The following is a 6000-nucleotide window of genomic DNA, read 5'->3' as shown; positions in this document are numbered from 1 at the left end:
AAAGGCCTCAAACCTAAAACTCCTAGATCATTTAAAGCCCGTTATAATTTTATCTTTGGCATAGGGAAACCAGTATTCCTTTGTCTTAGTATTTTTAAAGTTCTGTCCAGTGATTTAAAAAAGAAGTTTTAAAGTGGTAATTTTAAATGAAGTCTGAAAAACATCAAGAAGACTATGAAATTGCTGCTAAGTTGTGGTCTGAGGGGGGAAAAATCTGGGAAAGAATTGTATCATTTTATAGAGCTTCCTCTTATTAAGAAAAAGAAAGAGTCTAATAGAGCTTACCTTTTGCTCATTAGATACTTGATAGAAAGCCAGATATATGGAATAAAAATTAAAAAAAAAACTAAAACAAAAGCCTAAGTTTCTTTACTCCAAAGCCTTCCTTTTTTTAAAAAAAAAATATTTATTTTTTTTTAATTTTCAGTTCCAAATTCCTTCCCTCCCTCTAGCTCTTCCCCCACCCATTGGGAAGGCGAGCAGTGTAATATCCATTATACATGTGAAGTCATGTAAAATATTTCCATATTAGCCATATCGTCAAAAAGGAAGAAAAATCAAGTTAAAAAATATATGCTTCAACCTGCACTTAGAGTCAATTAATTCTCTCTCTGGAAGTGAATAGCGTTTTTCATCGCGAGTCCTTTGGAACTGTCCTGGATCTAAGTCTTTCACAGTTAATTATTATTACATTATCGCTATTACTACATTCAATGTTCTCCTGGTTCTGCTCATTTGACTTTGCATCAGTTCACATAGGCTTTCCCAGATTTCTCTGAAACCATCTCCTTCATCATTTCTTACAGCACAATAGTATTCCATCACAACCACATGCCACAATTTGATTAGTCATTTCCCAAAGCCTTCTTTTTAATGAGGCACAGGCTATCACACATTGTCAATGTGTTTATGTGCTTTGCCCAACTGTACTTCTTTGTAAGAAGGGACAGTAGTGGGGTGGGAGTATTAGGAAGTGACAGTGATGTTTTAAAAGATAGCATCAAAACAGCTAAAAAAAAATGAAAAAAATGATGAAATTTGGTGTGGATGGTGCCATAATAAAGACACTTTTATTCTAGACTTTTCTTATTTTTCAACACATACAGTAGTGGACCTATAGAGCAAATGGAAAGTGAGTGAAGTTCATAGTTGAAGAGGAGGAGAGGAGCCTGGATCGATTTGGGGACACTGCAGAGTTCATTTAATGACTACAAGCATTTCCTTGGAACAAAAACCCTGCTTTTTATCAGCACTTCCCCCTCTGGTGACCTTGTATAGCTGCAGACCCTGGAACACTACTATCTCAGAAGAATCCAAGTGGAAGAACCCCAAAAAGGTAGCAGAGAGGTGCATGGTGGTGTGAGCAGGCTGCAATAATTTACAAACCAGGAATTTGACAGGAATGCATTTCATTCTTTATGTAATGATTCCTTCATGGAGTAAACTTCCTTAGTATATTTAAAATATAGTTTGATTTATTGTTTTCAAATTTGTATTTGCAACTTTGTGACAGCTTGTCTTTTATGTACATGGGTATAGTTCAATTTTGAAATCTGGTCCCATTTGATGGGACCAAATGGTTGAAATGCATGCTTGTATCTGTTTGACATTAGAAGAAAATAAAGGGGGTAATCTGGTGTGATGTGCTTTGATTAATGCTTCTTAATATGGTAAGATCCCTCTATAATGATGTCCTCAAGATCCATGCAGTGAAATCCCCAAAGATTTTTGAGTGCTTAAGTATCTCAAAACCTTTTGCTACACTTCATTTAGCAAATTCTAGGTCCTCTTGGGTATTTCCCAATTCCACTGTGCTATAAGCGAGAAATAGGAAGACTACTAGGTTTATTTTCATTTTTTTATTTCCTTGTAGATTTTTGGTATGGAAGTTTGCAGGAATTGATATTCTTGAAATGACTTTGGTAACTGACTTTCAGAAGTCTTTATACAAGCTAACAGAATAGTTATTAGTTTGATTTTTTTATTATTGATTTTGCAATTATGGCTTATTAAGTGGTTATTTCTAAGGAAAGCATATAATTGCTTTTCCTTTTAACCTTTTTAAGCTAGAGAAGAAATTTTTGTTAATTTTTAATCAGTCATTCAACATTTATTAAACACCTACTATATGCCAGGCCAATTTTGAAAACTGTCAGCCAGAAATGTGTACTTTACCTTTAAGCTTAGCCTTGCAAGAAGTAAAAAGTTTATTACTTTAAAAATAAGTTTTATTAAAATATTTTGTTTTTACTTCATAGTTGTTTCAAAACATAAGGTGTCCCAAAAGTCTTAGTACAGTTTTAAACTTAGGATACCCTGTATGATATCACATACCCCACAACTGCCACTCTCTTATAAGTGTAGGATACCCTCTAGGAGATAATCCCACCCTTTACACTTTCATTTGTGGATTGGTTAGGGGGGGCTACTACTCCCAAGGTCACAGGATATTATTTGAGTCTGTACTACTAAAACTTGAGCTTAGAAGATCCTACTCGTGAGCTTACTTTTAATAGTCAAACAGTAGATGTGAAGAACCCGAATCATTAACATTTATTAAGATGGCATAGTAAGAATAGTAGTTAGAAAATACCCTTGCCTCTCAAAACTTGAGGCCTATGCTCTGTAAATACACACGAAGTCCATTGGAATAGAGGTCATAGACTTAGTGTATGCTAATAGTCAGGCACACACATAGGAAACGTGTGACCAAGGAAAGTCCCCTCTCTGGTAGTACAGGTGCCTGAGCATCTTTCTTTTCCCTGTGGCAGTGTATCTGATGGGAGAACAGCTCATCATACTTCCCTGGGTCTCCTCCTCCTTTAACCCAGGACTACCAGAAATAGTGCTGTCATGAATCAATAATTAACACTCTTTTCTGCTGCCAGAAAGCATGTCCCTTGAAGCTGTTTCCTTCTCCTTAACTCTCTGAGTCTCTCTGCTGCTTGCTGGATGTAGTGTCTTCTACTAGGTTCATAGCTCTTCTCCCCCTCCCTCTCCTTTCAAGGGTTTTATTTCATGAGGTAAAAAACATGCAGGGATAGTGACCAAGAAAATGTGAGTTTTAACCACCCACAGTTTTCTTATTTTAAAATAATGAAGAGGGCAGAGCCAAGATGCTGGAGTAAAGGCAGGAATTTGCCTGAGTGCTACCAAATTTCCCTCCAAACAACTGCAAAATAATACCTCAAAAGGAATTCTGGAGTGGCAGTACCAACACAAGTATGGGGGTGAAACAATACTCTAGCTCAAGACAACATAGAAGACTGTCAGGAATGGTCTGTCTCACTGGAGTGAGAGTGGAGTGCAGCCCAGCACACAGGCCAGCAAGCCAGCAGCAGGAAGTGCCCCAGGGAGCCAGCAGAAGGACATACTCAGCAAGCCAGCAGGGGCTTGGAAGCCAGCAGCTCCTCAGCAAGCCAACAGCAGCATAGCCCCGGCAGGCCAGCAGAGCAGGACACACCTTGGCAAGCCAAAAGCAGGCCTTGCGGGTGACTGAATCTGCGGTGGTGACTTCCAGAGCTCTCAGCCAACAGATGGTAAAGGAACTCTGAAGGAGATTACAGGGGCACTTTTGCTGCATTGCCAATACAGGGATCCGGGATGCAGTTTTAGGTTGCAGGCCCAGGGCAAGGAGAAGCACTAGAACACAGGGGAGCAGGGACACTGGCCACAGTCCAAGGGCATAAAAGAGTGCTTGAATTCACTCATAGATCATAACACAGGCCAGGAGAGCAGTGACTTTAGCCATTCTCAGCCATACAAATATCCAAGACAATTCCAAATGACTTATGATGAAAAATACTATCTGTTTCCAGAGAAAGAACTGATGGAATATGAATGCAGATCGAAGCATACTTTTTAAAAACTTTTTTTGGTCTGTATTTTCTTTCACAACAGGACTAATATGGAATTATGTTTTGCACGACTGCACAAGTATATCTGATATCCAGTCACTTGTCATCTTAGGGAGGGAAGGTAAGAGGGAGGGAGAGAATTTGGAGCTCAAAATTTTAAAAAGAATAGATGTTGTTTTTACATGTAATTTGGGAAAAATAAAATAGTTTTTAAAAGTTCAGTAAAAACTTAATGGAGTGTTTTTTTTTTAAATAATAAGATATGCCCAAGGTACAGTGAAGAGCTCCATGGTGGGCACAGGAAGGCTACAGAGTCTCTTGAATGCTGACCTATGCTCAAGAAAGGACAGAAGGAATGTCTCTGAGAAAACATCATCAGAAAAGGAAGTGAGCCTGAATATTGCACAAATGAAGGATAACAGATAGCAGATGGACATACCCAGTGTTACCCTGGTACCTTTACCTTTACAGTGTCAAAAGACCTTGAAAAAGTTCTCTAGCGTATTAGGTGGATCCTTGATGAAGAAATTGTAGAAGAACAGAGCCATCGAATGAAGTGATTGTGGGTTTCATTCGATGCCAATGATGGGAATGCCACATCAATGACAGCACAGTTCACCAAGGTCTCAGTTCAGATCATATTTATCTTCAGAAAAGGGAGAGAGAGAGCATGAATTATCCACAATCAAATTAAGTAAATGGTAACTGAAGTGAATTATTTCCGTTTTGGTGCACACAGTATTCTTTATGTTTTTCACACTTAGAAAAAGGTTCTACTCTTCCCTTGTTGTCATTTTTGGTCTTCATTAGTTGACATGCAAATTTATCCACTGTATCACAACTGAAAACTCATTGATAAAACTTTGATATTTAAATTATCTCCCGTCATAATTTTTAACTTACAATATTAATCATTATATCACCCATTTCTATCATCAACATGGCAAAATCACCCATTTTCCCTCATATTTTCTATACATTTCATATTTAATAATTTTTTCATTGGGACAGTTGTTCCAGGTGTCTCTTCATCCCTAAAAAGCTTTGTAAAAATTTTTACTTAAAATGAGAAATGTCACATACTCTCTCATTCTACCATGTATTCTCTTAGCTAATGTAGGCCTATGTGTCTTTGCTTCTCTCTCTCTTTGTCTCTTTGTCTCTGTGTCTCTGTCTCGGTGTCTCTGTCTCTCTCCTCTTTCTCATCAGTGTTTGGACAGCTAATGTTTGGACAAATTAGAGGAAAGAGACACGTAAATGCACAACAAAAAAGCCTTGCAGTAGACTGTTCTATAATGCTCATTTTCTCCTAATGTTTCATTAATTGGGAGTGAGGGAGAGGATGGATTAAGTGCTTTTAGCACCAAGATTTCTAATGCCATTGATTTTGTGCAAATTTGTCTACTGGTTCCTTTCCTGTTGCCTGCAAACATGTCCAAATTGTCCCCATCCTTAAAAAACTCTCACCGGACCTTACCATTCCCTCAAGGTGTTGTCCTAATTTTCTCCTCTCTTCCACAAGCCAACCTCCTGGAAAAAGCTGTCTGTACTGGTTACCTTCCCTTCCTGTCCTCTCAATTGCTTCTCACCCTTTTGCATTCTGAATGAAAAAAAAACCCACAAAACTGCTCTCTTTGAAGTTATCAGCGATCTCTTAATTGCCAAATCTAATGGCCTTTTCTCAATTCTAATCCTCTTGATTTTTGCAACATTTGACACTGTTGAGTCCTCTCTCCTCCTGGATAGCCTCTTCTTTCTAAGTTTTCATGACACTGCTTTCTCTCTCTTAGTCCTCCCACCTAAATGGTTCTCTTTTTCAATGTTCTTTGCTTATTCATCGTCTACATCACAACCCATAACTGTATGTACCTCAAAGCTCCACACTTTCTCCACACTTTCTCAGTGACCTCACTTATTCACAAGAGTTTAATGATCATTTCTATGTAGATAACTTCCACATTTAAATATCGAGCCCTATTCTCTCTTCTGGGCTCTAGTTCCACATCTCCAGTTGCCTATTGGATTCTTTGATCAGGATGTCCCATAGGCTTCTTAAACTCAACATGTCCAAAAGAGAACTCATTATCTTTCCCCAAAATCCACCTCCATTTTCAACTTCTCTTTTTGTCGAGGGCACCACCAT

This window comes from Trichosurus vulpecula, chromosome X, assembly GCF_011100635.1.
Source record: "Trichosurus vulpecula isolate mTriVul1 chromosome X, mTriVul1.pri, whole genome shotgun sequence".
Taxonomy (NCBI): domain Eukaryota; kingdom Metazoa; phylum Chordata; class Mammalia; order Diprotodontia; family Phalangeridae; genus Trichosurus; species Trichosurus vulpecula.
This window is presented reverse-complemented; position numbering follows the sequence as displayed.